Below are 26,424 nucleotides of genomic sequence, written 5' to 3'. Positions count from 1 at the left end.
ATGAGATGGCCTTGTCAACTTAACTTGGACATGGATATTCTATTGTCTTTCTTCTAAGACTTCTTAGAGACTGGGTGTTTGTTGTAAAACAATTAAGAAAGAATATTTCAAAGCCAATATATTATTGTACTTTTAAGAATATTTAAAAAACTTTACCTCAGGTGTTCTTTCTCCTAGCCTCACACCTTTAGTAGAATGAGTATTATGTGATGCTCGTATACTACTTAGCACACCCTGCATTACATATTGTTCACATATTAATCTAGTGTATTCTATAAAATAATAATAAAATTCACTTTAAAAAAATTTAGGTGATTAAATAATATCATGTCAAAATGCAAATGAACAAACCTTTCTCCTATCCACTAAAGACCATTATCATCAAACCATCTATGAGTGTGAAATCTCCACCTCCATATGAATAAAAGGAATACCTACAATGTACCCATGGATGAGATGACACTCCATCTTGAGATGCCTCAAAATCTATCCTATCACACATGGGCTAACAACTAAAATTAAAATGTTGATTGGGCCCTAAAGATTGTAATGATGCATGTGATGATGATGAAGGTGGTATAAGTTATTAGGATTAAATGCAAATAGAAATAACAATTACATACAAATATAACAAATATCAAAATTTAATAAATCACATAGAAGAGAAAACAATACACCAATATTTAATGTGGTTAACCCCATCCGTGGGCTACATCCACAAAACATCAAGTCCAATATTATTACTATCTAGTGATTATAGCCTAATTACAACTGTAATTCCTTACAGTTCAACACCACCCCAAAAATAATTTATCACATCACACCTTTATGAAATCCATAACCCTAAGCCCTTTTTATATAAGTAATTTTTCCAATTTAGGGTTAAAATTAGTTAGAAAATGTCATCCCAAAAATGCCAACAAAATAACCCCAACCCCGCTAAGGAATTATGAAGTATGTATATTACTTCAATAATCAGTCACCACAAACTAATAATCTTCCACTTGGGGAATGATCACGCTTCACACTAGACAAAAATTTACCACTTGGAGATTGACCCTCTACTAATTTTGCTGCTCCATGAGGCTCCCACTAGATCAAAGAATGTTGGACTTTGCTGGTCTTTTATTTTGTTTAGTCTAGAAAACCAACTAAAGTTGAACAAGAGTTTAGCTTCTCCCATTTCACTACCATTGTAAACATATTTGTTGGATTCTAATTTGTATGTATCATGTCAATCTTTAACTATCAATTATCCAAAACTAACCAAATGAAATGGGACCACAATGGTATGTATCAATTTTTCTTTGAATGTAGAGCAAAATTCTTTGCAAGATGAATAGAACTCTTACTATCTATAGAAAAAATAAATATCCCTATAGGGGTATCCCAATTCTTCTAGGAACAACTAAAGCCATAACATCCTCTTGGCTACATCTATAGTAGCAACATACTCTAAATCTGTAGTGAATAAATATTTAACCTTTTGCAATCAAGACACCCTACTCATTGGTGCTTTACCAACAATAAATACATAACCTATAGTACTCCACTCTGCCTAGTATCAATATCCCATATAAAATCTTAGTTAACATATCCCTATAATATAGTAGTATGTCCCCCAAAGTGTAAACACTTATTGGATGTTTGTCTCAAATATTTGAGAATTCATTTGACTTCATTCCAATGGTCAATTTTAGGATGATTCATATATGTTCTAACAACTCCCACTACATAGGTAATATATGGCCTTGTACATACCATAGCATACATCAAGATTCTTATAGATGAATAAGGTACCTTGGACATCTCATCCTCCTATTCTTGTTTCTTTGAACACATCTCCTTAGTCAACTTCAAATGACTAGGTAAAGGTATGTTGATGACTTTACCACTCTCTATAGAGAAACATTGCAAGACCTTCTCAATATAATCACCTTGGGATAATGTAAAATTTCAATTTTTTGTATCTCTACAAATATTCATATCAAGGATTTGTTTTTCTTCCCCCAAATCCTTCAGAGAAAATGAATGTGTGAACTATTGTTTTAAACCCTTAATGTGATCCATGTTAGACCCAACTACAAGCATATCATCAACATATAAACATAAAATAATGTAGTTGGCATTATCCAACCACAAAAAAATAAACACAAATATCTGAATGACACCTTTTGTCTCCATGATCATGCATGAAACTATCAAATTGTAGATACCATTACCAAGGTGCTTTCTTCAAGTCATATAAACTTCTCTGCAATCTATACACTAAGTTATCTTTACATTTGACCTTAAATCCCTTTAGTTATTCCATCTATATTTCTTCATCCAAATCACCTTTAAGAAAGGTTTTTTTAACATCAAGATTCTCCAAATGCAAATCTTCAATAACCACAATACTTAAAACAATGCAAATATAAGTCATTTTAACAAAAGGAGAGAATATGTCATCAAAATCAATACCCTTTTTTGTGCAAATCCTTTTACATCTAACAAAGCTTTAAATATTTTCCTACCTCAAGCCTCTTATTTTAACCTATAAACTCATTTATTTTGTAAAGCCCTATTACTTGCAGGTAACTTACATAAATCCCTAGTCATATTTTTCAATAATGAGTCCATTACTTCTTTCATTGTGGACTACCCTTGAATCTTTGTATCCATCTACACCGCTCCATCATAACATTCTAGTTCACCATCATATGTTAGAAAAATAGAATACAAAGAGGGAGAAAATATTTTTGGAGGTCTTCTTAGCCATTTTTACCATCTAACATTCACTAGGGTGTGTGGTATTTTTTGTTGCAATGTTTGTATTTGATGAAATGCTGGAACATCATCTTTTAGAAATATTATCCAACACTATATAATCATTTTCTTTCTTCTCATGTTGTTGCAATGTATATTTGTACAACATTTTCTCATTAAATATGACATCCTTGCTTCTTCCAATTTTACAATTTTCAAAATCCAAAAGCATATAACCAAATTCATCAATGTAATATCCAAAAAATATACATTTCTTTTACTTAGCTTCTATCTTGGTTCTATTTCTAGATTTTATATGTGCAAATTCTTCACAAGTGAAACTTTTGAGAAAAGAATAACTCATCTTCTTAGTAATACATGCTTCTTCTGGAATACTACAACCCAAAGGATTAGAGAGACCACTATTAATAAATATATATAGCAATATTGATAGCCTCCATTCACATGTTTAAGGACAACCCAACATGTAATCTCGTGCTCCTTGCACATTCCATTATCTTTTTCATGTAGTCAACCACTCTATTTTCCTATGGAGTCCTTTGAATAATTTTCTATCTATGAATACCATTAGTGGAGCAAAAATCTTCAAATTTATCACTGCAATGCTCACTACCATTATCAAATCTAAGACATTTTAATGTCTTACTATTCTCATTTTCAACCAGCCACTTACATTACTTAAAGTTTGAAATACATCAAATTTATGTCTAAGGAAATACATCCATACATTTCTAGTTGCATCATCAATAAATGTAACATAATAGTGAGAGCCTCAAGACGAGATACCTAAGTTGGTCCTGATACATCTATATGAACAAGCTCTAATTTCTTATTTTTCTTTTCCTTCCCACTCTACAGAAAACTCACTCTATTTTGTTTTCCATATACACACCATTCATAAAAATCCATATTGACACATTTCCGACCTAGTAAAACTTTCTTTGAATTAAGTAATTTCATATCTTTCCCACTCATGTGCCCAATTCTATTATGTCATATGGATGTATCTGAATATAGAACAATTGTTTGTTCTCCCTGCTCAAATGTAGCAACTATTCTCGAGCATTATTTTTCTCTAAAACAACTAAACTAGAAGGAATAGTATGACTTGTGCAAAGATATAAGGTGTCTACTTTCACACCTTTTTCTACTACAAGGGAACCTTTTTAAACCTTCCAATTTTTATCACTAAAAGTAAATACACAACCCTTATGACCATATTGTCTTGCTGAAATTAAATTCCTACTCAACCTTGGAACATTTCTTACCTCATGTAGTAGGAAATGATTTTTATTATACAGCTTAATTTGAACTCTTATCTTTCTAACAATTTGAGAGGGTTCATTATCACCCAAATAAACAAGCCAAAAGTCCCCTTTGACATAATCAATAAAATAACCTTTATAGGCTGTAGCATAAATTGAAGCCCCATAATCTAAAACCCAAGAATCATCAACACTTTCTAAAGAAAAAAGAGCATCCTCTTCAAATTTGTTACATAACACATGTTCTCATTATTCTCTTCTAGTTTATCTTTTTAGTCCAATATGCTTTCTTCTTATGCCCTAGCTTTCCACAATACCAGCAATCTCTCGGTCCTCTAGATTGACACCTCTTCCATTCAAAGAACTTCCTAATATAGATTTACTTAAGGTTTTCCTATGAGTTTCCTCACTCTAAATAACACTAATCACATCATCAATTTTTTGTGTATTAGATCCAAATATAGAATTACTTACAACCATTACCAAGTCATTCTAGCTTTCTGGCAAAGAACACAAAATCAAGAGAGCCCTAATTTTTTCATTAAATTTGATATTCATAGAATATAATTGACTGGTAATAGTATAAAATTCCTTTGAAAAATATGCAATAGATCCAACTTCTACCATCTTCATATTAAATAAAAACTTCATTAGAAATACCTTATTTGAATCAGAGGGTTTTTCATACAATTTTGGTAAGGTTTGCATCAATTCTTGTGGTCTTGTAATGTTAAATGTCACTGATGGTGTCAAGCATAATCAAATGCTTCCAAGTGTCTTTCTGTCTAAAAATTCCTATTCCTCTTCTATCATAGTTTCCTATTTCTTGGTTTTTCCTTCCAATGACTTCCATAAATCTTTCTAATAAAGATAGTCATCCATTTTCATCTTCCATAACTGAAAGTTCTACCCATTAAACTTCTCAGCCATTGGCTTACCCTCATCTATCATTGCTCCCACTCAACCATGATAGTTTCCAATAAAGGATAACTAAAAAAGACAACCTTTCCCTAATACCACTTGTTATGATTAAACACAAATAGAAATAAAAATTATTTATCCAAATATAACCAATATCAGAAAATAATAAACCACATAGAAGAGAACACAAGACACCAAAATTTAATGTGGTTCACCCACTCCTTTGGCCACATCAACCAAATAATGAGTCTAATATTATTACTACCTAGTGATTAGAAACTAATTACAATATATAATCCCTTACATCTCAATACCATTGCTAGAAGAAATTATCACATCACATTAATGAAATCCTTAACCTTAAGCCCATTTTATCTAATTATTACATTTTTCTCTAAATATTTTTTCCACTTTAGGGTTAAAATTAGTTACAACATGTTTTCCAAAAATGTTGATTAAATAGCCCCAAAATCCACCAAATAATTATGGAGTATATACAATACTTCTCTAATAAGTCACCACAAACTAACACAAGCAAGGATAACACTAGTGGTGTAGGTGACACAAGTGGGGATGGCATTGGTAGTGGAGGTGATGTTGATGGAGCTACCATAGGTTGTGATGATCATTAAGGCACATATGATGATGGTCGATGTGCCATAGTTGATGATGATGGAGCTTTCATAAGCAATGATGACCCTAAAGGTATGTCTAATAATGGTTGAGGTTCCATAGGTGATGAAAAACCATCTAACTATGAGTTATGCTCAATGATAACATCTGTTAATGATGTAGCTACATGAAGAGTCTATAAATCAATAGACTTCTTTACAATTGATGAGAGCACAACATGAGGCATGGTTTTTCCTATTGTACATCGCCTCTCATGTTGTGGTACCACCCTATGAGCCCCATTTCTATCCTACATAGAGCCTCTCCCTCTATCTTGGAACTCACGGATGTTAAAGTAATTTGGCTTCCTACCAAGGGTGAACTCACAATATAGCTTTCTCAAAAAATATAGGGGAAACTCATAATTAGTACATGGTGGTAGGTCAAATATCATATACCACCTATCCCAAAAACATGATCTCATCCTAATATGAATGCACTGATGAATAGGAAAACTTTTGGTTGTGTGTAATAGGTACTTGCCAAATATAGGATCAATGAAAAGAGAACGTATAGTACCTTTCATTATGCCCTCATATTTCACTTTTTCACATGATAACCCATAAGTATAAAATGCATGAAACCTATCCCTCTATGAACCCCATTTCATAACCTCCCTAGACAACTCATTCACATTTTGGTTCATTTGTTCAAGTGTATTCATTAGGTTTGAGTGCTAAGAAAGTGTAGATGATCATACCCTATTGACCATTTGCATAATCTGAGAACTATTTTTTGTAAAGCAATTTATGAGGCCCTCTTATGTAATATTTATCTGATGTAATGGTATGCACAAAGGGGTTATAGGTGACGATAGTTATTGAATTTGAACATTGAGTGCTAGTCATTGTAGTTGTGTCACTATAGGTGGAGGGTTTCATATTTTGTGGTTTTGTAATGATAGGTGGAGGGTTTCATTGTGTAGGAGGTGGTCTTTCATCTCTCCTTCATTTTCTTGGATTCATTGATGCATCTAATATTTAAAAATATTTTTTTATTTTTTGAAATTATGAAAAAAAATTATAAATCTTGCAAATTACTAAACCATATTACAAACTATGAAGGAAAAATGCATAAATGACAAGGAGAATGAAGACATACCTCATTTGTGGTGTGTGATGGATGGAAATACAAAATAAATTATCTTTTCCTTACAAACCCGACTGGATTTTACCTTCTTTCTCTCCAATCCATGTTTCTAGTGTTATTTGAGGGTATAAAAATGCCGTCAAATGTGGGCAGTAAAAATAATTTATGTTTCTTAAAACACAATCAAGTTTTAAGAAACTTAATTGGGTTTTACAAGATAGAAATTTTTTTAAAAGCCGATTTGGCTTTATAAATTATAATGGCTAGGCTTAGATACCAAGCCTGGCCTACCCTTGACTTTTAAATAACTCAATTAGGTTATTGAGATTTTTCATACTTTTTTGTTGGGTGTCCACATTTTTGTACACCAACTTGGTGCGCTCACCCAATACACTAAAAATTAATATATGTAAAATCGTGCATATATATCTACAATATTCATGCATATGTATCTATAGACACACACACACACATATATCAATACATATATAAAAAAGCATATACATGTTAATTTAAACATATATATACTAAAAATTAATATATAAAATCATGCATGCATGCACAAATGTAAGATGTGTTGGAATTCTTTAGAATAACTATGGTTGGGGGGCGGGGGGGGAGCGGGGGTGAATCAGTTATTCAAGGTCCAAATGCCCAAATAAAACTTTTATAGTTCAATGAACCCATAAAATTTTTTTAACCATGCATGAATTCATTGTGTGTAAACCAAAGCTAATATGCTACTGTTACACTAACATGCAAAAATGTAAAGTATAAAACACAACACATCCATCAGTACACATGACACAATGACTTAATGTGAAAACCCAATTTGGGAAAAACCACTACTAGTAACATGCTACTCATTTCTCACTCTTCTGAAATGATGCCCTATTAAAGGCCAACCCTATTGAAGGTTACAACACACACTGTTAAATGTGACTTAGTTAAGGGATTTCAATCACCTTGTTAAAAGTGAGCCTTGTTAGATGACTTTAGGTCATTCACTTGGAATTCCACCCTATTAAAGGATTTTCCAATGACTATTAAGTCAACCTTTCTCCAAATGATTAACCCTAAGCAAATACAATTGTTAGAGAGTAACAATGGAATTTGATCTGATACAACTTACAACCTTACTTGCAGATTACAGATCACTATTTAGTCCTCAACTTTGCTTGGCTTCCAATCTTTGCAGTTTTGACAAATTGTTCATCCTTCAAGCATTCATCTTCATTAAGCCTTCTTGCTTAGTTCGCCATTGTAGACTTCTTCACCTAGGTCACTTGATGAAGCAAACCCTTCTTCCTTCACTTTGTCTAATTTTCACATCCAAAAACTTTCTAACCTCTCTACCTTTTCTTCATGAGAAAACATTTCTAGATATAGGGAATTAGAAATCTTTTTCATTCTCAATATCCATCTCAAAAATTAGGGTTTTCGATGGATTAGGTAGGATACAATGTATCTACCCCATATCTTGTCTTCTTTAGAAACTTCTCCTAGAATCCATTTGAATTCACCTCCAAAATGGTTTACATAAGATTTTGTGCCTCCAGCTCATCAATCTTATCATCCTCCTGATTCACAAATTCCAAGAAAATACACTTGTTGGCTTTTATTTTGTAAATCTTCAATCTTTTTCATAATGTAGTAGCTTGACACTATCAATTTACTAATGCTCAAAAAATACTGTGTTACTTAGCATCAACTAGATTTTACTAGTGCTTGGCACATATTGAAAATGATTTGGCATCTACTAACTTGATCGACACTTGTTAGTTTGCTCGGCATCCACTAGAAAATTCTTCCACTCAACTCCAACTGACCTTTTGCTTAACTTTACTTGGCACCTTCTATCAACTTGGCCATGCTTAGCAAATGAAATTTGTTCAACCTTTTTCATTTGAACTTTCCAAGTGTATCCAAAAAAATTTTAAGCCCAAGTAGATCATCAATACATTATGTTATCATTTTTTTAACTGATTCTTGCATTTCAATACATAATCATAACTCAACCTTTCCTCTAGGTATTGTTGTTACATCTTGTTGATCAAATCCTCCTCATCAATCAACTAAGTGATAATGCTTGAAACATATAAGTAATTTTATTACCAACATATAGAAGGTTTGACATTAGTGACAAAAAAATGATTGAGAACACTTCTTACAATAATGTTCTAACTCAAATGATCTTTTCAATCATATATCAACAATCTCCCTCTTTTGTATTGATGGCAAACCAAACTAATCAATCAATCAAACATCAAACTATCTAGGTTAAATAGTAAGGTAATACCAAAACAAAACAAAAAAATCTTGTGAATAAAACTTCTCCCTCTATCAACAAATCCTTCTTAGGTTACAAAATCTCACTTATCTGATTCTGTTTTGTCATGTATCAGAATATCTCCCTCTTCTTCTTTTTTTCTAATTTCCAATGTGCTTTCTGCCTTTGACTTGATCTTGGGCTTTGATTATCTTCATCTTGATCAATATGTAGTTGATTACATTCTTGAACATTCTCCCTCTTTGAGAACAATGCCAAAGACATGTACTCAACACTTGGCATCTATGTATATGTAGTTATAAACTCTTGTAGGCTCTTCAATTTTCTCCCTCTATCACCTTGCTTGTGATTGTTTTGAAATTCCAACATTGTAATTACTTTACACAACTTGCTAAAGTAAGATCCACTGCATCAATTTGTATGAAATGAATGTCAGTTTGTCTGATGCTGGATACATTCTCTATCTTTTATATAGCTTTTGATAGGGGCATCATCCCTAATTTACCTCTCAAATACTCATAAGCATCCTTAGGTAATGCTTTGGTGAAGATATCAGCAATTTTCTCCTTTGTGTTGATATATTCCATCTTCACTTCTTTGTCTTAAACCAATTCCCTTACATAATGATACTTTATTGCAATGTGCTTTATTTTTGTATGCATAATAGGATTCTTTGATATATTTATAGCACTTTTATTATCAAAATAAAGTGTCACTTCAGCACGAGATTGTGAAGTACAACTCTACTTCTTGCTTGTCCATGTAACAAGTCTTCTGCTTAAGAAAAATGCTCCTCCACTGGTGCTCTTTTTGTCATCAATATTTCCAGCCCAATTAGCATCAGTGTAGACTTTTAGCTCAAACTTTTCACTCTTCTTATAATATAAACCATATTCCTCTATTCCTTTCAAGTATCTCATTATCCTTTCCACTACCATCAAGTGATTCTCTCTAGGATTAGTAGAGAATCTAGCAACTATCCCCATAGCTAATGCAATATCAAGTCTACTATGTTTTACATATTACAATTTTTCAATCATGGATCTATACAATGTTTTATTAAGCTCGACTAATTCATCATTCTTTGATAGCTTGAGTGTTATTGTCATAGGTTTATTAACTCTTTTTGAGTCCTCAAGTCGAAATGTCTTCAAAATCTCCTTGACGTATTTTGACTGAGTAAACACCATATTTCATTTGATATAATTGTAGTCCCACAAAGAATTTGATCTCACCAAAAATTGACATCTCAAACTCTTGTTTTATTTGATTTGCAAAATCTTTACACAAAGCATCTTCTCCTCCAAATATAATGTCATCAACAAATATCTTAGATAACAATATACCTTTTTCCTTATCTATCTTCATGTACAAATTATTGTTATCATCTGTCCTTTCAAATACAATCTTAACAAGATAAGAATGAAGTCTCTCATACCATACTCTTGGTGCTTGTTTCAATCCATACAAGTCTTTGTCTAGTTTGCATACCATGTTTTTATTGTTTTTGTCAACAAATCCTTCTAGCTTTTCTATGTAGACCTCTTCTTCTAGTAGTCCATTCATAAATGGAGACTTGACATCCATCTGGTAAACTTTGAAACCTTTGTAAGCAACATAAGAAAACATAATTCTTACTCCTTCCATTCTTGCAATAGGGACAAATGTTTCACCATAGTCAATTCCTTCTTCTTGTGCATACCCTTTGCAAACTAGTCTTTCTTTATTTCTTGTTACTTCACCATTCTCAACTAGCTTGTTCCTGAATACCCATTTTGTGCCAATCACATTCTTGTCCTCTAGTCTAGGAACTAGGCTCCAAGTCTTGTTCTTTTCTATCTGTTCAATTTCTTCTTCCATAGCCTTATATTAATCATCATCTTAAAATGCATCTCTTACTATCATAGGTTCCTTCATGCTCAACAAACACAATTCACCTCTCAATCTATTTCTTGTCATTGGCCTTGCATCTTTGTCTCTAATGATTTGATCTACAGGATGGTGTCTTTAGACATATTTGGATAGTCTAGGCTTAGTTCTTATGGTTGCATTCTATCTCTCAGCATCAGTATTGCTATGTGCATATCTGTTAGGTATTTTAGCATCTCTTTCATGTATGCTAATCTCAAAGTCAAATTGTGCATTCTCCTCATTTTGCAACTCAAGTTTCCTAGGGTGTGACTTGGCAGTTGTTGAAACTTGCTATTGATTTGCTACATGATTTGTTACATCTTCTTTAGTAGGCATTCCTTCATAGTAATATGCAAATTTCTTGTAATATTCTTGTTCTTTTGTAGGTTCAACTTCATATGATTCTATAAACTCATCAAAAATTCACATTTTCACTTTCCACAATTTTGTTAGTGTTATTAATTAAACACTTGTATGCTTTACTTCTTATGGAGTAACCAAAGAATATACCTTCTCTCTTTGCAACAAACTTTCCACTACTAACATCTTTGAGAATATAGAATTTGCTTCCAAATACTTTAAAATATTTCACATTAGGTGGATGACCATACCATAGTTCAAAAGGTGTTGAGTGAGTACCTTTCTTTGCTTGCACACAATTCAGAGTTTATATTGTAGTACTTACAGCTTCTCTCTAGTATTTTAGGGCAACATTTTTCTCCATAATTGTGTTTTGGCATAGTCCATTACAGATCCATTTCTTCTTTCAAAAATTCCATTTTGTGGGGGAGTCCTTGGTGCTAATGTCTATCTTTTAATTCCTCTTTTATTGCAGAACACTTCAAATTCATTGAAGTGAATTCACCTCCTCTGTCTGATCTCAAGCATTTCAAGCTTTTACCTATTTCTTTCTCAGCTCTTGCCAAGTACCATTTAAACATTTTAAAATCATCTAATTTTTGTCTTAGAAACATGATAGTCATCATTCTAGAGTAATCATCAACAAGAAGCATTATATACCTATCTACTTTGTAGCTTTGCACTTCGATAGGTACACACAAGTCAGTATGAACAATTATAAGTACTTCCTTAGAGGTATAAGCTTTACTTTTAAAGCTTGACTTTGTCATCTTTCCTAGCTAACATTGTTTGCACATTATGTTTTCTAGTTTCTTCAAGTTAGGAAAACATCTAACTCTTTTCATGTTACTTATTCTAATTAGATTATCAAAGTTAACATGACATAATCTCTTATGCCAAAGCCATACATAATCAAATTTTTCAATAAGTCAAGTAGCATATTCTATATCCAAATAGAATAGATTACTCCTAGTTTGATCACCTTTTCCCATCAGATTTCCATTTGTATCATATATCTTGGTTGATTTGTTTTTGAACTCAACTTTGCACTCCAAATTGTTCAATTGTCACACATTTAACAAATTATAATTCAATCCTTCAACATAATAAGCATGCTCACATGAGATCTTGTCCATAAGCTTAATATACCCTTTTACTTTTATTGAACATGGTGCATCATTACCAAATCTTATAGTATTTCCATCATAACAAGTTAAGGTAATGAAATTACTTTTGTCTCCTATCATGTGATGTGAGCATCCACTGTCAATGATCTATTTGTCATTCTTGTTCACACAAGTCATAAGTGTAGTAGCCTCATCCTCATCTAATTCATCCTTCATTGCAAAATTTACCACTTCATCATCATTTTCATCAAAGTTGTTTTCATTAGCAATATAGCATGACTTCTTACCTCTATCTCTGTAGTCTCTTTCATCATCTTCTCTTATGTTTTTGTACTTGTTCCCTTCTCTGGAGTTCTTTTTCTATGTATATCTTGCTGCAATATGACCAACTTCATTGCAATTAAAACAAATGATAGGAAACTTACCTTTGAATTTATCTTTTCCTTTGTGGAATCTTCTTGCCAGCAATGCTTCCAATTGTTCAATGTCTTCCTCATTTGTACTGTTGTCATTGGGTGCATACTTTATCTTTCTTTTCTTCTTCTTGGGCTTTACCTCCTCAAAATCCTTCAATAAAAATTTTGCTTTGAAAGCTGATTCAGTACTCTCTGGTCTATAGTTGTCAAAATTAGATAACTCAAATGTAGTGAGTCAATCTACTATACCTTCAAGGGTTAGATCATTTCCTAGTATACATCTTAACTCTTGAATTGCAAATACTCTAATGGCATATATAGGAAACAATGTTCTCAAGACTTTACTTATCACATTCATCATCTATTTTACTAGTTACACCTTTTATAGCACTAACAACCTCTTTTATTCTAGCATCATGTCAAGCAATGTTTTCACCTTCTTCCATTCTCATGTCATCAAACTTACCTTTGAGGCCATCTGTCTTGGCTCTTTGAACATTTTTGTCTCCTCCATAGATGGTGTTTAGGGAATCCCTCATTTGCTTCAAACTTTTAAGATCTTTGATATTGTCAAACTTAGCATAGCTTAGGGTATAGGCAATCTCCAACATCGTTTGATTGTGCTCTTTCTTTTTCTTCAAATCTTCTTCAGTTAGGGCTCCTACTGGATCAACATGTTCTATTGTAATGCAAGCTTGTGTATAGTCTCCAAGTCCTCCAAGTTGTAGCTTCATCAAAATTTTCCTTACAGGAAAGTTATCTTTGTTTAGCTTGGTTACCTCTCTCTTTGACATCTTGATCTTTATGCTTTCAATACTTTGAAACTAATCCTCTTAGACAACTGTGCTCTAATACCATTTGTTGGAATTCTTTAGAATAACTAAGAGGGGGTGGGGGGTGAATCAATTATTCAAAGTGTAGATGCCCAAATAAAACTTTTATAATTCAATGAACCCATAAAACTTTCTTAACCATGCATACATTCATTGTGTGTAAACCAAAACTAATATGTCACTATTAAGATAACATGCAAAAACATAAAGTATAAAACACAACACATCCATTAGTACACATGACATAACAATTTAATGTGGAACTCAATTTGGGAAAAACCACTAGTAACATGCTACTCCTTTCTCACTCTTCTAAAGTGATGCCCTATTAAAGGCCAACCCTATTAAAGGTTACAATACACACTGTTAAATGTGTCTTAGTTAAGGGATTTCAATCACCCTATTAAAAGTGAGCCTTGTTAGAGGGCTCTAGGTCATTCACTTGGAATGCCACCCTGTTAAAGGATTTTCCAATTACTATTAAGTCAACCTTTCTCCAAAGGATTTACCCTAATCTAATACAATTGTTAGAGAGTAACAGTAGAGTTTGATCTGATACAACTTACAACTTTACTGGCAGATTACATATCACTATTTAGTCCTCAACTCTACTTGGCTTCCAATCTTTGTAGTTCGGACAACTTGTTCACCCTTCTACCATTCATCTTCAATACACCTTCTTGCTTAGTTCACCATTGCAGACTTCTTCAGTTAGGTCACTTGATGAAACAAACCCTTCTTCCTTCACTTTGTCTGGTTTTTTCATCTGTAATGCCCCACCAAGGGATCCAAAGAATTAATCTATATTGTCACTACAACATTCCTTGTGAAGGGTTGGAACTCTTTCTAAACGCTGCACTGGACTTTTTAATTCATTCCAATTTTCCTATAGTGAGAATTTAGGTTAATTCTTTTGGGTCCCTTGGCAGGGCATTATAGCATCCAAAAAATTTATGACCTCTCTACCTCTGCTTCATGACTAGGCATCCCTAGATATAGGGAATTATAACTCTTTTTCTCACTCAATATCTATCTCAAAAATTAGGGTTTTCATTAGATTAGGTAGGATACAATGTATCTACCCCATATCTTGTCTTCTCTAGAAACCTCTCCTAGAATCCATTTGAATTTGCCTCCAAAATGGCTTACATAAGATTTTGTGCCTCTAGCTCATCAATCTTATCTTCCTCCCGATTCACAAGTTCCAAGAATTAAAACTTATCAAATTTTTTTTTGCAAATCTTTGATCTTTTTCATAATGCAACAGCTCGACATTATCAATTTATTGATCCTTAGCACATATTATGTTACACGACATCTACTATAAAATCTCTCAGCATCAACTAGATTTTAGTTGTGCTTAAAACATACTGAAAATCACTTAGCATCTACTAACTTGATGGGCATTAGTTAGTTTGCTCAGCATCCACTAGAAAATGTAATCACTTGGCTCCAACTATCTTTTTGCTTATATGTGCTCAGCATCTTCTATCAGCTTGGTCAAGCTTAGCAAATGAACATTGTTAAACCTTTTCCATCTGAACTTTCTAAGTGTAGACAAACATTTTGTAACCCCAAGTAGATCATAAATATATTATGTTATCATTGTCTTAACTGATTCTTGCACTTCAATATATAATCATAACTCAACCTTTCCTCTAGGTACTTTTGTTACATCTTGTTGATCAAATCCTCCTCATCAATCAACTAATTGATAATGCTTGAAACATATAAGAAATTGTCTTCCCAACATATAGTAGGTTTGACAACAATGACAAAACAATGATTGAAAACACTTTTTACAACAATTTTCTAACTAAAATGATCTTTTCAATCATATATCAACAAGATGTGCATACATAAAAATAAATACGTAAACATTAAAAATTAGAGAGTTTGTATATATCTAAAAAATGCATGTATACAAACATAGAGATGTGTGTTTGTGTGTGTATGCGTGTGTGTGTGTGTGTGAATAATACAACTCTATATATACACAAAAGATATATATATATATATAATAAAATAATACTAAAAATATATAAAATATAATGAAAAATATCATCAAAGGTTGGAAGAAAGATATTTTCTACCCGATTCAATGGTTGGTGAATTGGATGCCCCTGAGCTTTGTAGTTCCAAATGAATTTCCTTGTGGGTGTTGTAAAAATCATGTGTGGGGTTGTTAGTGTGGGGTTTTTTAACTTGTTTAAATATAGGATTACATCAGTCCATTACATTTAGAACTAATTCTTACATTTAAACTATATGTTTGGTGATGCATCCTTTGGAGAAGTAGTCACTTTTTGAGCAAAGTTATTGAGAATGTTTGGAAAAGTATTGTATATTAATGTAGTTAGCACTTGTGGGGGATTTTTTTAGATTGTATTATAGATAATTAAACTTCAAGAATTTTCATAATGGAACTTTGTCCATTAATATTAATGGGGACATTAAAACTTGAAAAACCTTATACATTTGCACAGGAGAATATCATTTTTGTATGGAGAGATTTGTGTATTTTCAATTTTTGTTGATGTCTTTAAAAACTTATTCATATTAAAATACTAGAGCCATAGCATTATCATTTTGGTATATTCGACATATGGTTTTCATCATATGTTGCCATCAATGCCAAATGGGGAGAATTTTTGCATAAATATTGAGAGTATATATTTGTGGGATTGTATTGGCATATTTGGAGATATGATTGAATCTTTATGTATTTCTTTCATTACTTGGTTTATCATTGATGCCAACATATTGGCTTTCTAGATGGAATAGTTAGAGTTATAGATAGGGTTATTTTAAGCATAGTTAGAGAACACATATTTCTATTTTTTGAAGTTGGTACAATATTTTTTAATATTTCTTTACTATGTGTCAGAGTGTGCACAAATTAATATGAAGATTTTAGTTGTTTACGAAAGTTTAACAAAAGATTAGTTGTAGGTTAGTTCACAAGGAACACAATATCAGTAATTGGGTGGTATATATTTTGTGAGCTTGAAGCTTGTTTACTAGCCTTATATTTTGGTTCAAGGCATGTTCATAGTGATATTTTTGTGAAGGAAGAACTTGGTGATCATTCAAGAATAATTTGTAAGAATAATGTCTGTATTATTCTCTACAAGCTAAATTTTTGTTATATCATTTTGGAAACTTATATGTCTGATGTAATATGTAATATGATATCATATTGAGGTCCTATATTATTTTTTGTATATTTGGATAGCCTCAACACGAACTCAACTAGTTGTTTTAGGACTTGGTATAAAGGAATGATGATTTCCTTTGTTGTAATTGTCTTCTTGTGAAATTATGATTTTATGTGAACAATGGATACAAATATGATGAGATAAACAAGAGGAAGATGTTAGAATATATAGTCCACCAATATAACTAAGAGGGGGGTTTAATTAGTTATACAACTATTATCACAATTATCAATCTTATTAAATCTTAACCATATGAGTAGTATAATCAGAAACCATAACAAGATACTAATGCACAATAACACAAGATATATTAACTAGGGACATCCTTGATCAAAGGGAAAACCCCAGTGGGGATGATACCCACTACATGATGTACTAAGATAATTATTCCTTTTAGAGGATGGACACTATTAGGAGTCTATGAAAAAATTAAGTACATATCAATCCCTATTAGGATATTCCAATGCGATTAGGAGTTGTGCCAACCCTATTAGGAGTTGTAGAAGGTAGATGGACCCACTATCCAAATAGGTTTAGGGGCAAGACAAATGAACCCACTATAAAATTCATCTTTATATTGTCTCTTTCAGAATAATAGAATTGAATTGTACTTCTCCTTCCTCCTCTTTCCTATCAATTGGACTTCTACTTGTTCTAATCTCAATCCCAGATCAAAAACATTGCATCCAATAATGCTTTGGATCTCTTACTCGCATTTACTAAATACTTTTCTCTTGCACTTCCATAAACACCTCATATCTCACAAACTTCCTTTCTTAAAAAAGGAAAACACTTTCCTTTATACCAATTCCTCAAAATAATTACTTGAGTTTTCCTTGAGGCTGTCCCAATTAAATATAATAGGACCACAATGAGATAATTAATTATTTCACAAATACAATAGCATTGTTTTCTCACAATCTATACAACTTCTCACATGTGTGTAACATCATCATCAAACTATCCTCTATCACTATATAATTTCACATATCCAAATTATATCTCTATGAAGAGATAAATCATAATCATCATAGACTACTTTATAGGTACTCTATTTCTACACTACTCTTTATAAATCAAAAAAAACTTATGCATCTCTTCGATTGAGGTTACACACAATTACCCTTATTATTAGGACACTATCAAGAATAAATCCTTAACTTTGTGTAATCTAATTGTCAAACCTTTGTTTGTACAACCTCGATCTATGTCTTCTACTTTGCCAGTCTTCATAGAATTACTGCTATGTTGACAAGAATGACAAACATAGTCATTCAACATGTCAATACTATTACATGCTGTCTAATGCTTAGGATGCTTCCCCAAAGGTATACCATCAGCATTCATGCTAACAGGTGATGAGGATGATGTGTTGAGAACTTCAAAGGAAATCTGTTAGCAAAATTAAGTTGGTGTATTAGTTAGTTCACCCTTTGATATGATATCCTAAGAAATGTTATATGAGGGAAGTTCTAAAGAAATATGGATAGTGGGTTCAATTTTATTCCCATGAGCTCCTAACAACATTGAAGAAACTCCTAATAGGTTTGGAATCTTCTAGTAGGGATACAAACTCTAATAATAGTGACTACATATATTGATTACACGAAATTCAATCCTAACAAAATCTTTTCCACTCAAAGGGAACTTTAATATTAGTACATCATCTTGTGTGCATCATTCTCCTATGGGTCTTCCATTTGATCAAGGGCTTGCCTAGTTAACATATCTTGTCTCACATTGCATGGTTATTATCATATGGTTATTGTATCTTTTGGTTATATTTTTCAAATTCAATAAAGGTATTAAATTATTGATTCGATAAGTAAGCTTATGAGCACAAAGAAGTTCATGTGATGCTAAGAGTGTAAGGGTCTTTTGGCCCCTATTATTTAAGTCCATGATAGTATGGATTCCTTAACTCTTGAAAGGTATTTGACAAGTGGGAGAATGTTCAAAAACATGTGTGTCAAACTTGCAATATTTTCTAGATGGTTCAAAAAATTTTGTTATTAGTTATCTACATATCAATTGTTTAGAAAATATAAAATTAGTTGTCAAATGATGTCCTACCCATAATATAATATCAGATGACAAATTTTAGAGATTAGACGATGCATTTTATGAAACCTAGGAGGATTAAAAATATGGAACAAGATTTTGTATGTGAGATGCTAGTTTTAACCACGTTGATTCCTATCTTGGGCAATGCAATGTGAAACACATGTCAACATTTTTCACATGAAGTATGAAACCAAAAGTGGTTTCTAGATTGTCAGAATGTTATACAATGAGATCTTGGGGTGGATTTTGGTAATTTATTTTTGTTTAAAATAATTGGTGCTAGAAGGGTGCTTTTAAAGTTCCTCCAAGCTTGAGTTAAGGCCATACTCTTGTTAGAACTTGCATTGCAAGTGTGTTATAATATCATATTGATTTTATAATATATTATAGAATTGTTATAGTGTGATGTTTTTTTCACATAAGGGTTTCCAGACTATAATTATTTTGTCATATGTCCACTACTTTTTTATTTATGCATTTATTTGTCTCCTAGATTCATTGTAATATTTAAGTTAAAATTTTCATAACTAACCTCTTAAATTTATCAAAGGAAGTCATTTCATGTATGTTTTCTTCATTAAAATTTTTTTTGCTATGAAATATATGTTTGAACCCCCTTATACTATGAGGTCTAGTTCTTTTATGTACTGGTTTACGCTCATTGGGTTTTAGTGCTTGAAGGGGAGATGCAATGCATATTTATTTGGCTTCCCTTATCTGTACATGATAACCCTTTGGGTATTGCATCCTCCAGGTTGTAATTTGTGTAGATGTATTTAAGCCATGAGTTTTGTCTTGTGAAATTGGATACTCATGCCCACATCCCTATTTGTGTGATGTATTCTTCTTAGGACTCTATGTGTTGGTATAATGAATGCAAAACTCATTCTTTGTAAAAGATTCAACTAGGATTTGTTCTATCTCTTGACATGGTTGTGCATGGGCAAAGAGGTTTATTTTTTTCCTTCAAGATCTATAGAAGAACAACATGGGTCATTTATCTTACTATTATTATTGGCATCTTATCTAGCTATACTAAGGATTGGAAGTAATGGATTATTTTTCTTTCTAGCTAGAAAGCTCATGTTGTGGATTTGGGGTTTTAGGATATATAATAATGTCATCATTGTACATAGTTGTTGATTATACTGGCTTTGATATTTTGGCACTACTCTTCTATGTTGATTTTTATTTTTATGGGATGAATTTTCTCTTTATTCTTTATTTATGCCTTCTTACCCTTTATGGGAAGTGGCTTTGCAATGCTCTATGAATGCATTTTCCATGAAGGTTGTGTCGTAGAGATGATTGTTGGTATGGTGTGCCATATTTTAGTGGATTAAAAGGTGTGTCTATAGCTTTGGAAGGGGCTTGGTGATATTTATTGGTATTTTCTACTTATCCATGTCATAGGCTTAATGATGGTGTCTTCCTAGCTTTTGGATTTAAATTATTTTACCTCTTATAGATGAGCCACAATGGATACTACTATAACTTTTGGGTTTCCTTTTATATATTTTTAGAACTATCCCTTTTATGTTCCATGGGTAATGGTCTCATTGTCTATAGTAGTCATTCATTACCAATAATCTTTAAAGGATTTCTATTGTCTGTGTTATCTTTTTACTAATGTTTGTAGCTAAAATGGAGAATTTTGCAATCCATATTGGGGTAAAAAATTTATTGAAGTGGATTGCAAAATTTTCTTGTCCTATGAAGTGGGTTCCTTGTTCATTGTTCTAGAGGAGATTTTTACTAGGGAAGTGAGGCTCTTTGGTTTATGGAGTGTTGTTCTTTACTAAAGGGACTTTTTTTGTTAGTATTTTGTTACCCAAAGTGAAGGGTTGGAGATCCTTTCAAAATCCCACTAGTATTCAATATTTTGCCCAACTAGATTATGCTATTGTTTTCTTATTGTCAACGACCTATTTTGTCATGTGTTGTAAGGGGCTAGTTGTGGCCCTTCATTTTGTAAGAGGTATCCTTAAAGTAGAAAAGTAACTATATTGATTGTACGCCTATGGCGGCCTTAAAATGTAACAACTAATACCTTTTGTAATGTGTTGAAGATCTTTTGATAGTCTTTAGTTGATTGTTGTGTAAGAGTTAACCCCTTTATTTAAAACACTAATTAACATTTAAAATAGATCTTTTAAAAATTGTATAGGATTGATAATTGATGATTTGATTCATTCATAATTAAAAAATAATAATATCATATACTTAGCCATTGAATTGCAACAGATTTACACAACTGTCACATAGTGCCATGCACTTGTCATTAGAGTTTAGAAATTATTTATAAGATATATTTTATTTTATTTTATCCAACTAAATTTATGAGATTAATTAAGTAGCAAAAATAGTATATATTTCAATTATTTTATGAGGGATTAACTATATCAAAAGAATAGTATACATTTTAATTGTTATAAAATATCATTTAATTGTGCTAAGCTAATGAATCAAGTATATTTTTATGACAAATAGCTTTTGAGATCTACTAATAAATTCTTAGAATCAACTTTAAAATTCTTAAAATAAATATTTTAAATTTTTTTTGTGCCAAGTCATATTATTGTTATTAGTGTGTATATTTTATATGTTTTGGACGAAAAAATGATGTCAACTCATATTATTATTAATTTTTGTCAAGTACATTTTAAAGGATGTGATTTTATAGTGTTACTAAGTGTATTGTTTTTAGAAATTACATTGTTATTATATTTTTTAGAAATGTAAAATTTTACATTTAATAATAAAATTGTTAAAATTTGATTTTGTAACTATTAATGTGTATATTTTAAAAAATAATTGAATTAAGTTAATGAAATGAGCATATTTTAAAATAAATTTATAAATTGTTAGAATGAATTATGTAACAATAAAAATATATATTTTCAGAAAAAAAATCTATAAAATATAATTTTACTTCAATATGCATATATTGAAAAAATAAGAAGGTAACTTGAGACGAACCGAAAAAATGTGATAAAAATATTTGAATATAATTAGTTGATGTGTGCAAATATGTTTAATAATGTAATTGGAACGTGCCCATAGCAATAATGTAGTAATGACCTCCTCTTGGGTTTGCATACAAGTTCATATACAAGTGTTTGAAAGCTTTTTTTTTGGTTGACGTTGGAATAAAACTACACCATCTAAAAGACAATGCAGAGATAATTGTACACATAACATATAATGTCATTAAAAAGTCATTATAAAGCTATGTCAACTTGATTTATTTCAAATGTTGGATCAACTTGTGGATCAGGATAAAGCTATGTAATTCTCTTTGTTTCTTATGTTGTTTAGCTGTCTTTGATATTCAATAAAAATTTTACCCCTCTTTTAGTAAAAAAAACTAAAAGACACTTAGTTCCATTAAAAAGTCATTGTAGATGTCTACATGGCCAAATATTTAGTAAATAATATACAGGAAGCGTTCTTCATAAGCAAACGATCACAAAACCTAAAGTACGTAGCGAAAAACATAATCTTATAACATGTTAATTTCTGTTTTTGATACCATATTTGTTTTCAGATTCTCTTATAAAATAGTGCATGGTAATGTAATTTTGATTCTATTAGGCTCCACAGAAAAGCCTACTTTTCGCGCCCTATCTGATTGTGTAGGAAAACTGGACGTTCGAATTCCTTCAAGTGATCGTTGTTGTGCCTCTCGAATTCTTTCCTCGGCTTCCTTCCGAGCATTCTGCTCCGCAACCAACTTCGCTTCCAACGTTTTTATTGTTGTTTGCATCTTCTCTTCCACCTATTAACACATCGTGACAAAAATATGTTAACAATTGAAACAAAATCAACTCCAAGGCCAAAAACTTCGCTCACAAAAATCACAAAACAATCTGACCACTGAAAAAAGCAGCAGAGTCTATAAGGCTACAATCTGGTTTTAATCAGAACTCCTTATCTATTATCGCTGTCTAAGAAGGTGAAGAAATGTCGAGAGATATTTCATTTGATTTGGATGACTATCTTAATGAGTCCATGAGAATATTGATATAAAATAATATTAATAAGAAAATGTTTAATAGAGTTGATCATCTAACTGTTCAAAAATACATTTCAGTAGATTAGAGGGTGCAAATCAAATGAGTTATAAAAGATTACAATAAAACCAGTTATATTTATCTGTTCGGAGCCATCTTTTGATTGAAAGATAGTTAACTAATTGGTAGAATCTCTTGTTTGATGTAGTTTTGTATAATTATTCAAGTCAATGAATCAAAAATTAAAGAAAGTTTTTTATGTCTAAGTAATGAATGGAAGAGACATTTTGGCAATGGTTATTTATAAGATTGGAGCAATTAATCACCTGCAAGCTCTCATGTTGAATTCCTCCAACATAAAGTTAACATATTTTTTGTGGCTCATTTAAAGTTTTTTGCTAGTTTTATCTCTATTGATCTCAATTCCAACAATATAGCTAACTACACTTAGATCTTTCATTTCAAAATGTGTTGCTAACTAGGACTTCAAATCTGAAATTATTCTTTTATCATTCCCCATAAACAGCATAATATCTACATATAGTCCACTATGATAAGGATGCGATCATTTTTTATTTTTATAATATACACAATAGTCAAATTTAGATCTCAAGAAACTTAAGGACAACAGATAAGTGTCAAAATTTTGATAATACATTTTAAGAGATTATTTTAAACCATATATTGATTTCTTCAACTTAGATACAGGACTTTGTTTACCTTTGTCAATGAAGTCCTTTGATTATGTCATACAAATTTCCTTCTCTGAATCAACATGAAGGAACATTGTCTTCACATCTAGTTATTCAACTTCAAACTCATAAGCTACCACAACTTATAATAAGAATTGAACTAATGACATATTTTCTCTATGAGAGAATCTTTTATAGTAACCAATTCCCTCCACCTATGAATATCCTCTCATGACCAACTATGCATTATATTGAATCCATTTACAACCAACATGTTTTTGTCCTTTAGAAAAAGGTACCAAATTTAATGTACTATTCTTCTTCAATGTTGTCATCTCTTCATTAATGGCTTCCATCTATGAATCAACATCACTCATAATAATAGTGTCTCTAATAGTCCTAGGTTCATTAGTGTTAGTAATTAAAGAAAATGTACAACTAGAATCCAACAAAGAGTACTGAAACCCTTCAGGTGGATAACCATATCTATTAGTTCATTGCCTATCATAAGTAGACCTCCTCAAAGTTTAAGGTTGAGTTTATTTTTCTACTTCAAAAACTTTAGTGATTTTTAAGCTCTCCTCATCATCAAGTCCATGGGGATCTCATAATTATTCTTCTTTGTGGGTAGGAGGAATATAAACCACTTATTTTTTATTTATTTTTGTTGCATTAGATCAACTACGGAAGGTTTTAGATCATGAAATATTATGCTTCTAGTATAGAGAACCTTCTCTATAATTGGAGCATAAAAATTATAACCTTTCACACTAATTCTATAGCTAATGAAGATACACTTGACTACTTTGTTCTCCAATTTTCATCTTTTCTTACTTGACACATGAGAATATTACTCATAATCAAAGACTCTAGGATGTATCAATGAGGGCTTCATCTCACACCACACTTCTATGGGTGTCTTCTTAGATATCATCAAATTAGGAGATTTTTTATTTCCAAAACATTTATTGAATTCCCACACCACTTAACATACTCCTAACCCTCTTCATTGTCATTATGTGTATCCTCTCAATAAATCCATTTTTTTGTTGATATATGGAGAAAAATATAATTGATACAAAGAAAAAAGTAGGGGCTTTGTGTAATTTCTCATTCACACCCTATCCTACTCTAAGATCCAACTTAGAAATGGGGTGAAACTTTCTTGTATTATGTCTCTTTGTGATGTTAGGTAGATCAAAGTAATTAGGACTAGAGGCATGCCTAACTATAAAACCATCTTACAAAGTGAAGACAATAGAAATAAAACATAGAGAGCAACACCAAGGCGAGGGGGGGGGGGCGTAGGGGGGCAGAGAGAGAGAGAGAGAGAGAGAGAGAGAGAGAGAGAGAGATTAATATCTCATAAATTTTACAAATAATCTATAAACATGCTTGGCTATAAGACCTTCTAGGTGGTGGCCAACAAAATGATTTAGATATCACAAATTGAGATCCACAGTCTCACTCTTGATCTAGCTTTATATGCTCCTCATTTCTATTCCCTCTAAAACTCTACTAACCTAAGCCTAGTCACCTTTATTTATACTTTCCAAAATAACTTATAGAAGATTCTAGATCTTCACATTAGAGAAGGCCAACTACATAACAAGTTGCACACATCTACATGCATGATCCTTGCATTAAATGCACAACCCCAAATAAATGAACATGTTGGCTCACAAAAAAAAATGCATAGATAAACTTTGCCAAATAAAGAAAAATATATGACCAAGCATAAGGAAAAATAATCACCAACAAGCTCAGCCAATATAGCACTTTGCAAATACTAGTACTTGGAACACACTAGATGTCACCCAACATGAAACTCAAACTTAGTCAAAATTGCAACTTGGCCAACACTAAACTCAAACTTAGTTGAACTTGCAACTCTATCAATAATAGAACTTGAACTTAGTCAAACTCAGCCAACACTAGAATTCAACAAAACAAAAAAGACAAGTAGGATAGAAAAAAAACCTAGGATGCTCCTGCATCAGACAATAGTGGCTAAAAGAAATGATTCTCTAGAATCATGAAGTTTTCAAAATCTGATATAAATCCAAGTTAGATTGAGAAATCCATGTAGCATCTTCAATTGGTTTGTTCTTCCACTGTACCAAATACTCATGGTACTCTTTGTCTCTTGTAGCCTTGCTAACTCTTTAGTCTGATATCTATTCAATCTCTTCAACTTTCTTATTGGGATAATCACTTGGTATAAAAAATTCATCATCTACTTCATGATACTCATATAAATCAGCAACATTAAATAAAAGAGATATATCCATGTCATTAGGTATCTCAATATCATATTCATTACCACTATCAAGCTTCCTAAAGATTTTGCAAGGACCAAACTTCTTCATTTTTGACTCACTATCTATACCAACAGGAAATCTACCTCTTTTCAAATGATCCATCACCTCATAACCAACTTTTAAAATATGGTATCTTCTATAGTTGTCTTCATTCTCATTATACTTCCCATTACTTTGTTACAATCTCAATTTCACTCCCTCATGTAAAGACTTGATGATATGAACAAATACTTCTCCTTCAATATGCCTCTTCTCTATATCATAAATATCCCTCAAATTTTATATACCTCTAGGTTGTATTCCATTAACAATCTAAAAAATTATTTTCTAAGTACTCCTAATCAAAGAACTATTATATTTGAACTCAACTTGTGCTGATACCATATCCTAGTTACTTGGTTTATACCCAACTAAGCATCTTAGTAAATTACCCAAGATTTTATTCACAATATTTGCTTATCCA

The 26,424-nt window shown here is 31.7% G+C and overlaps 1 pseudogene across 1 annotated transcript in view; it reads right to left on the bottom strand.

The window, feature by feature from the left end:
* Positions 1-22,298: 22,298 nt before the first annotated feature.
* Positions 22,299-26,424, bottom strand: part of LOC149568695 (immune-associated nucleotide-binding protein 9-like) — a 138,870-nt pseudogene continuing 134,744 nt past the window's right edge. The window contains exon 6 of the transcript XR_016361697.1: positions 22,299-22,713. The product of XR_016361697.1 is annotated as an immune-associated nucleotide-binding protein 9-like (transcript). The remainder of the gene's footprint in view (positions 22,714-26,424) is intronic.

Source organism: Cupressus sempervirens, chromosome 3 (genome assembly GCF_028749045.1).
Source record: "Cupressus sempervirens isolate cs-2001-9-10 chromosome 3, ASM2874904v1, whole genome shotgun sequence".
NCBI lineage: Eukaryota > Viridiplantae > Streptophyta > Pinopsida > Cupressales > Cupressaceae > Cupressus > Cupressus sempervirens.
Note: the sequence above shows the minus strand (reverse complement) of the source record. Positions and strands in the feature narration are given on the sequence as shown.